The sequence below is a fragment of the Podarcis filfolensis genome (genome assembly GCF_964270895.1).
Source record: "Podarcis filfolensis genome assembly, chromosome: 1".
Lineage (NCBI taxonomy): Eukaryota > Metazoa > Chordata > Lepidosauria > Squamata > Lacertidae > Podarcis > Podarcis filfolensis.
In genome coordinates, this window is record NC_139604.1 from 60,098,275 (window position 1) to 60,110,998 (window position 12,724).

At 41.7% G+C, this 12,724-nt stretch overlaps 1 protein-coding gene across 1 annotated transcript in view; it reads left to right on the plus strand.

Annotated features, from left to right (window-relative positions):
• Positions 1-3,580: 3,580 nt before the first annotated feature.
• The window catches only part of EPS8L2 (EPS8 signaling adaptor L2), an 85,350-nt gene continuing 76,206 nt past the window's right edge, over positions 3,581-12,724 (plus strand). The window contains exon 1 of the mRNA XM_083607870.1: positions 3,581-4,340. The gene's annotated coding sequence lies outside the window, so the exon portion shown is untranslated. The remainder of the gene's footprint in view (positions 4,341-12,724) is intronic.

Here is a 12,724-nt window from a genome sequence, read left to right on the forward strand (position 1 = left end):
TTTACTATTAAGTTAAATTGGTATTTCACATGAATGTCATAGGATTGCAATATTACAAGATCCCATGACCACCCAGGACACAAAATAATGTTTCAGTTTTGCATTTTCCTTCTCAGTGGTGAAATAACATTGGCAATAGCTCACTGGTCACCATATTCTAAATGGAATAAAAAAAACCCTACGCACATTGGGTTGTATCCATTTGTGTCCCTCTGTGGCACTGATAGAAGGCTTTTTGATCCAGTGGAGGCTTCTATGAGTAGAAGAGGTGGGCCATTTTTGTGAATTCCTCCTTCTTATGATTTCTTCCCTCTGAGGAAAGGTTGCAGCATCTGTGACTTTTTAGTTTGGTGAAAAGGAGAGTAAGCGGTGACATAATAGAAGTTTATAAAATTATCAATGGCATGGATAAAGTGGATAGGGAAAAGTTTTTCTCCTTCACATAATACTAAGACTTGTGGACATCCAATTAAGCTGAATGTTGGAAAATTCAGGACCTAGTTAAACCATGAAGCTCTCACAGGACGAAGTGATGGATACCAATTTAGCTGACTTTAAAAGAGGATTAGACAAATTCATGGAGGAGATGGGTATTGATGGCCACTAGCCATGATGGCTGTGCTCTGCCTCCACTGTTGGAGCCAGTAATGTTTATGAAAACCACAGGAGTTTTTGCAGGCTTCTCACAGGCATCTGGTTAGCCAATGTGAGACCATGAGGCTGGACTTGGTGGCTCATTGGCCTGATCCAGCAGGCTCTTCTGTTCATATGTTTTCTTGCAGCCTGCTCGCATGTCACCTCCCGTGCTGTTCCAAAGGATCCCCCCGTCCTCTGAAGCAGATCTGAGGGAAGACAGTTGGATACAACCCATTGTTTTGAAGTCAATGGGTCTACACCCATAGTTAGGATTCCGGTTTAATGTTAATCATATATATTTCAGTGGGTTTAGACTGCCTTTATATTATCTGTTTCTCCCATGTGTCTACACAGCCACATGTCATGAACACACATAGAGGAAGCCCCTATATGTTGATGTGAGATTGCCCATAATAATTTTAACTAAGCTGGAGAGGTAACTAGTTCACTGCCTGAATCTTTTTCTCTGCCACTCCTGACCTGCTGGAGGTATTTGTTAGTGTTCATGAGACCATTTTTGTGAGCATGAGCATAAATTGTCATGGTAAAGTCACAAACAACAATTGCTAAACATGCTGGGCTCTTGGGAGTGTATAATTAAAAGGCCAAACCCTTCTGGAAACAGGATGAGCAAGTTTTAATGAAAAATACAATAAAAATGAAATGAGCACATTTCCCCCCAGAAGTTGAGATCATTATTTGGGTGGTGGTTATGCCTCAAATAAAAAGCACTTGTTCTGTACACAACTTGAGGTGGCTGTCATCAGCTTGATCTAAAATTCTGATAGCACATTCATCTCCTGGGATTTAATGCCCTCAGATATTTTGAAGAGATAAGGCTACATTGTTTCAGACTGTTTCTTTGCTTGTAAGCCCAACAAAAATAAAAGGAAATGAAGCACAAATAAAGTGCATTCCTCAAGAAGTCAGCATTTTTTTTGGCTTTAACACAAAACACGATTAGTGTCCTTAAGGAACGACTTTGTGTTTGCTTCTTGTTAACAAGCTATGTGTTAGCACTGCGAAGTCTTTACTTGCAGAAAATAAGCACATCACACTTTCCTACTTGGATTTCACTTCTACATTCACAAGCTGTATGTACATCACATTCACAATGAAATGTGGAAAACCTAGCACTTTTGCCATGTGTGCTAACCATAGTTGGAATACTACGCAGTCATTATGTTACACTTTTTAGTAACAATTTGTTTAATTGTAAAGAAATGTGTATTACCCTGTAATCTGCTTCTAAGGCAAAATGGCATGTGCCTACAGCAGAATGATTTCTATGCTTTCTAGATTTCTTGTTCATTGGTAGTTTTGTCTTGGCTTCTGCTGGCTATTAATTGCCATATTTTTATCTAATTCTGTCAAACGACTATGTTCAGTGCTAGCTTTGTACTTTGAGTCCCACATTTTTATAGTGCCCAAAATAAAGATAGATTTCCTTTTTTGTTTTTGTTTTTTATAATATATTTATTAAAATTTTACAAAAACATAAATTTGCAAAATACCAAAAAGAAAAAGAAAAGAAAAAGAAACATACAAAATTACATAAAAGAGAGAAAAGAAAGATACACATACAGAGTACAAAAAAAAGCAAATAGATACAAAAGAATTAAAAACAAACCCATTTTTTATAACTTTAAACTCGTTAGCTTGTTTACTGTATTTTTGGTTTCTATGGAAGCCACCCAGAGTGGCTGGGGAGGCCCAGCCAGATGGGCGGGGTATAAATAATAAATAATTATTATTATTATTATTATTATTATTATTATTATTATTCCTTGACTTCCTCACACCTCCCCTTTTTGTATTCCCATTTCAATAATCAGATCAGCAAATCCTTACCCTCTTTTGTTTATCTTAACTCTATATCTTAACATATTATAGCTCTATATTTTCATCCCTTATCAACTCATTTTTGCATATTCTCACTAACTTTGTTGCTAGTGCCTCTTATTTTCAATCCAACATCATTTTTAACATTCATTAATTTTACAATGTTTCTGAAGATAGTCTTTAAATTCCTTCCAATCTTCTTCCACCAACTCTTCTCCCAGGTCTCGGATTCTGCCAGTCATTTCCGCCAATTCCATATAGTCCATCACCTTCATCTGCCACTCTTCCAGGGTGGGTAAATCTTGTGTCTTCCAATACTTTGCAATGAGTATTCTTGCTGCTGTTGTTGCATACTTCCTTTTTTGTTTTTAGTCTAGCCACTATACACTTTGAGAGTAGCCCAAATCATGATGTACAAAAGTGCACAGAGGTGCCCAAAACGGAAGTAGCTGATAATTAGGCTAAGGGGTCCAGTAGTCCAATTCTGCATAAAGGCAGCATATTTTCTTGTTCAGAAGTCGGGACAAAAATCTCACCACACAACTATTGTTGTGAGTGTTGCATTGTGCAGGACTCCACCGGCAAATTGCTGAGCAGGGAAAATGCTCTTAAGCTCATGCACGTTGAAGTTTATTTCCTAGAACTTGATGGGACATACTTCCGAGGAAGCACGCGCTAGCTTGAGCTGAGACTTCTGTTTGGGCACACAGTATATTGCTTCAAACCCTGGGTCCATTTCAAGACCCCCGGAAGCCAAAGGAAGTGTTTCCACCCGTTTCAAACTGAAGAAAGGAAATGTACTTTATCTACCCCAGCACCTCCTTTTTCCTGGTTTCCCTCTCCCTCCCTTGCAAGCCAGAGAGACAACCTATCACTTCCACGTTATCGATGCAGCAAAACTGCTGAGCTCTGTGCTGTGCTCGTTGGCATTTGAGTCAGTGGCTGCGGGGGGGGGGGGATATATTCCGAGTCCCAAGTCCATCCATCTTGCTAAAGTTGGGTAATCCGTGAAACTCTCTCCCTCTGCATTTTGTTTCTCCGAGTTGGAGAGATGCGTGTGGCCACACCCTCCAACTCGCGACAGATTTTCCACCCTTGCGCTGCCAGGACAGGCCGAGCCCGGCTTATTCTGGCTGGATAAACATCTCGCCAGACAGAGCGAGCCTGCCAGGCAGCCGCCAGCTCGGGGAGAGGCGGCTTGTGCCTTTCACAAACGTGGGTTTGTTTTCCCCACAGCGTCGCCAGGTTGCTCATTGCCCTTCCCCAAACTGAAAGGGGGCGGGGAGAAGACGGCGAAGGAGGAAAACCTGAAGCAAAATCACCTCCTTTCTCGCCGAAGTCTCGGAGAGAAAGAAAAATAAAGCCCCCTCTGCCGCCTGTCTCCACAGGCAGCGGCTCAGTCCTGTTTCTCCAACGTTGCACCAGGTGTCAGTAGAGATACCCAACTCTGAGGCGCCCCGACTCGGAGCCTCCTGGTTATATAGTAACCTGTTGCTTTTGGCCGGTGGCTCCACCTCTCCCTCCTCCTCTGCCTGGGCTGAGGCAGCGCTTCCACCTGCTCCCAGTGGAACTGCGAGGTCTGCGCGGGGAGAAAGGAGGGCGAGGAGGAGCGAGAAGAAGAGGGAGCCGTCACGAACGGAGAGGGTCGTTTCCTCTTCGCCATCTCAGCCCCGGGCACCGTTTCCCCTGGGCGAGAGGTCGGCGGTCACCTCAGGGAAGCCCTGTGCTGAGCACAGCAGAGCAGGAAGCCCCAATTTCAGAATGGCAGGGAAGCTGGACTAAGAGGAAGGGAGCCGCTCAGTGGGAAAGGAATTACGAGGACCCAGGAACCTGGGAGAGTCCAGCTGGTTTCTGAGGGAAAAGTAAGTGAATTGTTGTTGTTTTTAATTTCTCTCCCCCCCCTCCTTCCCCGCCCTGCTCCTCAGCGTTTGACGACGAGCCTCCAAAGAATATTTCCCGTGCGTAAGGAAGGGAGTGTGTTTGGGAAGGGGAGGGCTGGTAAAAACTCTGGAAGAAGTTAGGGGGAGAAGGAGCAGGGTTTTCTCCATGTTATTTTGTGGCGTACTACAACATCTCTGCCCAAATGGGAAAGGTCCAGCAGGGAGTGCTGTTTTGGCAAAGGAAGACTCCTAGGTTAGAAAACAAAGTCTAACTATGCTATCAGTTGCTCAGCTTCATCGACACACTGCTAAGTTTATTCCAAAGTTGGTTGTGTTTTTTCTCTCTGCTTTTATGTCTGCTTGGCTGCACTTTTGTGAAGTGGACCTCAAACTTACGACCATGGGAAAATGTTGGTTGAGTTTTGTTTTTAGTTTAGTGAAATCATATTGACTTGAACATTTGGCCTGGGGTGTGTGGTGTTTGCTGAAGTATGGAAAATACTGGTACAAATTCTTCTCAATAAATGCAAGTCATCTTAATTTAGAGCTTTCTGAGATGCTGCCTGATATTAAACCCTGGGAACTAATCACTGCGTTGTCAGACAAGTGGGGCACTTGGATATAATTGTTCCTTGGCTTTAATTAGGGCAATTTTGTATAATGTGCAGCAGCAGGACTGCTCTTCCATGCTGAGTAACTCCTGGAAGTGTAAACAGAGACATACCAGATCTTTCTTTCCTAACTCACAAATTTCAAGTTACTCTGCCGAGGGTCATTGCTTAATTTTTACATTTTGTACTCTGGATCCAGTTCCCAAGTACGAAAGAGATGCAAGAGAGTCTTGTTTATTAACAGCACACTTGTATTTCATACACAAATGTCACACGTCCTTTCAGTTCATGCTAATTGCTCATACGCATTTTGTAAGAAGTCACAAGTTATGCATTTGGATGTCGTTCAAAAATTACACTGATGACATGTGTTTGGGGATTTGTGCCCATGTACAGTGTGTAAAGATGTCCTAAGAAGCTTGATCCATTCTGAATATCTGGATTTTTTGTGCTCACCACATGACACTCTATAGTCATGTGAATAGAATGCCATATTAACAAGAGTTATTATTGCTCCAGCTTCCAGTTTACCAAAATGTTATGAACATTTACATAAATCAGGTGGGGCTGATGGGAGGCGTAAGGCAAAACATCTGGAGGGCATCAAGTTGGCAAAGGCTGTTTCACAGTAGTAGTGTGGTCTAGTTCTTCCATTGTCTAGGGGAAAGGATGGTCCACATAGAAGTCCCAGTCGATTGCTAATTTAGGTTAAAAGGACCTGTTATAAAACAAGATGTTGGAATCTGCTGGGATTGTGAAATGCAATAGTGTGCGTGGAGGGGAGGATATATCAACACACTGCACACTGACTACAAACAAAGCTCAGGGCCACCCCCTTCGTATGCTGCTTCCCCATGGCTTCATCACCCACTGCCTTGCTACTGTCTGGAAGCCACAACTACATGATGTAAGGGTGGTGTGCAGCTCCTACCTATCCAATTATATCCCAGCTGGGAGGAAGAGATGGAATTTGTTGGGAATAGTCCATATGATTACTTTTGGCACTAAGTATTGCTGCAGCAGCCTGGGAAGAAGTTACTGGGCAGTACTTGTTGTGCCACTGCTTTAATGTGAAGGGTCACTCTTAGGGTGAATACAGATAACCATGTCACCACTTGGTCACCCCTAATGTGTCATTAAATGTTCCTTACCACATGGCAAGATAAGACAAACAGGTGGTTTTATCGGTTGGTTAGACGTACAGTGTGGAAAGGGACTACCTGGCATTTGACCGTCTGACTCTTCACCCTGGATCTTGCGTCACTCATTCAAGCAGTAAAACCTGTTCATAATTCGTGACAGGAATTTATGTGGGAAATATTATTTATTTTAAAATCATTTTTATTAATTTTCCAATAAAAAATCCAATTAATATATCCAACCATAATCCAATTAAAATAACTAAAATAAAAAAGACCAAATTATAATCCAAATTATAATTATTTTTTCGGAGCTCCCCATGGTCTGGACCTCTGAAGCATATCTCCACATCTCATTACTGCCTCTCCTCATTGTTTCCATATTTTCCACAACTCGATTTTGACACTTTAACATTCTCCGTCCCTGGTTCCACGATTCTCAACCATGTCAAACATCATATATCCTTTCATCCGTCGAATACAGCTTTATTTGTAAGTATATATTTTTCCAACTGCCTTTTTACTAGCGCACCTTCCTCTGACTCTATTTCAATCCAGGATGCTATCCAAGTCTGTTATCTGAAGTTTAATGACACATTAATCCCAGTCATTAATCCTTCCAATCCAGGCTGTTGTCCAAACCTTCCTTTTGAGCTTTAATGAATCAGTACCTTCCACGTTAAATTGTTGGGCAAAACTGTTTGAAATGTTTTTATATTGAAGAGCTGAATGTAAATTCATCTAAAAAACAGCAACAGAATTTCAGTTAATACTAAACATAATAAGTCATTAGATCAACCTCAGAGGGAGCCTCCATCCTGCTGCCGCCACTGGGGATGTCCCGAAAGCTATCCCACTCAAAGGATCCATGCCTGTGGACTTTGGACAGATGAAAAAATGAACATGGAATTATGAAAGCCAGAGTAGTCTAGACTTTGGACAGATAAAAACATGGTAATAAAATTATGAAAGTGAGTGTTGAACCTGTCTTCAAATCCCTGCTCAGCCTTGAAGTTCCCAGATGGCCTTGACAAATAAATTTCTTAAGCTTAGTGCATAGTCTGCAAAAGAAGACTGAATGAGCTGATGACTACCAAGCTGGCTACATTTGAGAAATACTTATGGAAATATGAACAATGGCTAATAATTAGTTGGGATACACATGGATAACACAGTAATGAATCTTTTCTAGCTTTTAATCAGTGGTCTCCCCACCTCAAAGCTAACTTTGACAGGTAGGTGGGACCAGGCAGCTGTCTTGTCATCTGACATCATAATTGTTCCAACGTAATGATTACATTTTAAATAATTATTATATTTTATTAAATAATTATTATATTATATTATATTATATTATATTATATAAAATAATTTGCCTCGTTGTTTTTTAAAGCAAGCTTTTTATGCCAGTTTGCTTTGTAGCTTTGATATCTAGAACCTTTTTTAAAGATGATATGTTCATTTGAGAAATGTGTCTCTCAGCATGGGGCTTTAAGAAAACCACAGATGATCAGTCTGTCTATGATGACTATTAGCAAATCCCAGATAATAGAATTTAAATGGATTTACACAGAATGTACAGATTTCTCATACACCTGCACACTTTTCTCATCCTATCTGCTCATTTCGGTGCACATCAGCCTTGTTCTAAGAGTGGAGTGCAAGTCATCATTCAAATAGGATGGGTATTGTGATGTTTGCAGGTTTGAAATAAAGTATCCAATTAACCCAAAATGACAGTCATGTGAAGGTGATGTTCAACATCTTTATAAATGACTTGGATGAAGGAATTGAAGGGATGTTTATCAAATTTGCAGATGACACCAAACTGGGAAGGGTAGCTAATCCTGCAGAAGACAGAATCAGAATTCAAAATGACCTTAACAGATTGGAGAACTGGCCACAAGCTAACAATATGAATTTCAATAGGGACAAATGTAAGGTTCTGCACCTAGGCAGAAAGAATCAGATGCACAAATATAGGATGGGGGACACCTGGTTTACTAGCAGTACATGTGAAAAGGATCTAGGTGTCTTGGTGGACCACAAGCTTAACATGAGTCAACAGTGTGATGCAGCAGCAAAAAAATCTAATGCTTTTCTAGGCTGCATCAACAGAAGTATAGTGTCCAGATCAAGGGAAGCAATAGTACCACTCTATTCTGCCATGGTCAGATCACACCTGGAATACTGTGTCCAAAGTATATTGACAAATTGGAACATGTGCAGAGAGGGCAACCATGATGATCAAGGGTCTGGAAACTAAGCCTTACCAGAACTGCTTGAAGGAGTTGGGTATGTTTAGCCTGGAAAAGAGGAGACTGAGAGGAGGGATGATAGCCATCTTCAAATATCTTAAGGACTGTCATAAGGAAGAGGAAGCATGCTTGTTTTCTCCTGCTCTTGAGGGTAGACTTGAGGCAATGGCTTCAAGTTACAAGAATTGAGATTCCGAGTAAACATTCGGAAAAACATTCTGACAGAGGTGTTTGGCAGCAGGACAGACTCCCCCGAGAGGTGGTGGACTCTCCTTCCTTTGTGGTTTTTAAGCAGAGGTTGGATGGCTATCTGTCATGGATGCTTCAGCTGAGATTTCTGCATTGCAGGGGGTTGGACTAGATGAACCTTGGACCCCTTTCAGCTCTAAGATTCTATAATTCTATGACTGCCACAATTAGCCACCTCACCACTAGCCCCTTTTCAGTGTATGTAGTTGATACTAGTGTTTGGAAAACGTGGTTGTGTGTCATCAACAATGCCTTCCACTGTGTTTGTGTTCTTTTTCTGTACAGATACAGAAACAAGAAGCAAGTTTGTGCCAAGCTCCAGAGATATTGCCAGCTCTTGCCATTTTGTCACTTGGCTTGTAGTTTTTGTTTAAAAGGTATACAAATTTCAGAGTTAATCCAAGTTATCACCCTTGAAGGCTTGGATGAAAGCTCTTCTCACAACAAATGACACATAGGTTTTATTAGTTTTGTGAATGACAGTAGTAGTCAGGTGGTTAACAACTGTCCTATTAATGCAAGCTATAATATGTGTAATATTTGCAGTGTGTCCAGCTGTTCCTCTTCAGAAGCATATTTAGTTAAACTAGAAAGACTGCCAGGACACAACAATAGAGGAAGCCCATTTTGCTGGGTCCAAACCATCAAGAAATTCTCCTACCCAAGCCCTGTTTATGGTTCAAGAAAACTAATTTCAGTAGAGCTTACAGAGGCATTACATCCCACTCATGACTCAGAAAATCAAGAGAGCCAGGGTGTAACATGTAGGGGGGGGAGCAGGGGGGGAGAGACATGGGAGGAAAGCATAATAAACATATGTCTTTTCAGGTTCAGCTTCTGTGCTTAATGGCAGGTCAAGCAATATGGCCAGACTCTAGGGTTCTGCCTGTCTGGCCCCCTCTGTCTTTACCAGAGGGTTGACACAAGCTGCCCTTGTGGCTGTGGTTTTGTATAGGACACACCTCCTTTTCTTGTCCTATTTTCCCCTTCAGTTTGCATAACATTTTTAGATCCAGCCCTTGAGGGGAAATCTAATTGCAGAACATTGATTTTCTGCTGACTTCTCATTATAGAGTGGCCCTATTAGCAGTGGTGGGATTTGCCTTGGTAGCTTCTAAAGTCCAAGCCAATTTTCCACCTTCTCAGTAGTGCAATAAATTGGTTAAATTTAACTGCTATTGTGAATATCTGTTTTGTCGTAATTATTACTGCTTTACTACTTTCTTCTCTTGTTGTATGACTCCTTGTTGGAACAATGATGACTGGCTGACATGGAGGAATCATCGAGGGAAATGTCTCGTGGGCTAGAGCTATGCAGGAGATGGGGGGGGGCTAAATATGAAGGGGTCAACCTCAGGGTGGCCAGATTAAAAAAGAGGATAGGGTCATGTAGAAGCAACACCTGCTGGAGCTGTGTAGCTTCTGCACAACAATTGAGGTGCAAGGGTTCTGTTGTCCTTTGCATCTGACTGCCCTAGTCCAATAGGAAGGCAAGCTAGAGGTTTTGGGAAATGAGATGGTGGTGATTCAAAGCCAGTCTAAACAAATCCATAGCTTCTAGTAGGTCTCATGAAGAAGAAAGGGTGAATTCTTCATATATTCATTCGTTTCATTCCATTTCTATCCTGCTCTTCCTCCCATAGGAGCCTAGGTTGCAACACAATTCAAAATAAAATCAATAAAAACATATACAATGTGCCAAGAGTGATTTGGTACAGGCTGGCTGATATGTACAGCTTTCAAGGCTGTTGGGATGGAAAAGTCCCTTGGCTGGGATGGGTAAGAGTTGTTACTATACAGCAGCCTTTCTCAACCTGGTGCTCTCCCAGTGCTTAGGACTATAACGCCCATCCTCCCTGATCATTGGCTGTATTGGTAGGGGCTAATGGAACTTGTAGTCCAAAACATCTGGAGGGCACTAGGTTGGGGAAGGCTGCTATACATGATCAATTTTGTGTAGTCTAATTTTTCTGTGATAGTATATCGGGAGAGAAATGATGAGACCTGTTAAAGAGGTCTGTAGCTTATGCCTTAAGGGGGTCAAACATCCAGGCAGCAAGATGTATGGGGCAGTTATTGTGGATTTGGTAGCCAACAGTATAATTGGGAGCAGTGGAGCAACAGATACTATACAAGCAGGTGCTGCTTGGAACTGAGCCCTTTTCAGATAAATGTAAGGGCGTAGCCATCTAGCCTTAATTTCATCGCTTGTTAGTGAAAATAAGCGGCATCCTGGCCAGACTCTTTGGATACGATGAAATGAAGGACAACGTTCTGGTCCCTTTAGTTGTTCTATAGCAGAGGGGTTTTAGGAAGCCCAGCTTATGTTGCAGTGGCACAAGTATGAGAAAACCAGCTCAGTTTCCTCTTCTACATAATTCTTAAAAGGCATGGGAACTGTTCGGTTGTTTCCAAAGTTGGTCAAACTCGGAGTAGGCCTATTGAAATTAAGGGCAGGAATTCAGAGTAGCAGGAATTCCGTCAGTGCAAGCGTTTCAGCTTGCCAGGCAAAACAATCCCCCTTCTCCTCCTCCTGCACTCTGTTTTGGTGTGTGCACTCCTATCGAACCCTGAGCCAATTTGCAGGCTGTAGGAAGGGAGCAGGAGAGAAACCCTGTTGTGCCAGCAGGACTTGTTAACCATCTGGCCAAAGAGCCTAAGTTAGTCATGTGCATTGATTTCAATGTGTGTGCTTTGAGCTTGACAAAGCTGGAGACAACCCATTTCATTGTGTTGTTAGGCATTGCTGCTTGCTCGATTGGTTTTCATGTCCATCTAAGTCCTCTGCAAGGGGAGAAGCAGGACTAGAAAAGATAGTGCCGAACAGGACAAACTGAATGGCACGGCTGGAGAATTCTTGATATATGGGCTAGACTTAGGGTGGAAGATTCTTACTCTTCATAGCACTTGAATGATCACTATGCAAGCTGTTTGTGTTGAGGGAACAGGAAAAGCTGGTTGTCTGCAATAGGTTTCTGTATTAATAGTGACTCAGTATTGCAGCAGAAATTACCTAGGGAGGCTTTTCGCCGTATGGAAATGGTTCACCCAGAAGCTTTTGGTATTAGAACCCTCTGCTTTTGCAAGCAAAATATGCTTCCAATTTTAGTTGAAAGTGTGTTACAAAATCATATTTTGTTTTGCAGCTGTAGTAGGTGTATGGTGAAGAAGCGGGTATGTGTTTGGTTTGGTATCTTGAAACGCAACAGTTCTTCCAGCTGCCCCTTAATGCAAGCAGCAGTAGGATACCAGCTTTGTGATTCAAATCTGTTACTGTATCTTAAAAGTCCCATTTATTAAAGAGATAACTTTTAAACTGGTGCAGGGGAAAGGGTTTGTATGTTGTGTATGGTTTTAGAATATTATTGTGTTTTAAGTTACTTATCATTCAAATTTTTATTGGTTCCTGTTTATGGTCTCCTGAAGACCACTGGACATTTACTGTGAAATACCTATGCTTCGTTTACTCACTTTTTATGGAGTATTTGCATGACATCATAAACAAAGCATCCTCATCTCACGTTTTCCCTGCTCAGGTTACATTTATCCAGAGCTCAGAAAACCTATCAATTTAACCCATGATATAGAGTACACAGTTTCTCTGAGTGTAGATGGCCAATTGCACTTGGAATCTATGCTGTTTAGCCTTTCTTTTTCCAAACAGAATTATCTTGTATCTATTTTATATCTGTTTTTCGTGTCTCTTCCCACAACCCCCCAATTGCAACAGTGTCATGATTTAGAGTGCAGTGGGGGGGGGAGGAGATAGTAATGAGCTATGTGGCAGGTGGGGAGAAGAAGCATTTTAACCATTTCCATGGACAGTGGTCCAATGAAAATTACCCTCTTACCAAGATTTGGGACTGAGGAATAAATAGGGAGGAGGGGTGGAACTGGTTTCCTGGCTACAGAAAGTTATCTGGATGCCAGACATCTGAAAGCAGCATTACTATTCCACTTCCTGCTTAAAGTAGAATACTAATGATGATTGAGTGCTGCTAAATTGTCCACATCTGCAAGAACCTCACATCTGTGCTAGGTAGTTTAGAATCTGACATGCTAATGTCAGGGATTGATTTCATCCCTGGAAGGCTGTTGATTTCACAGAA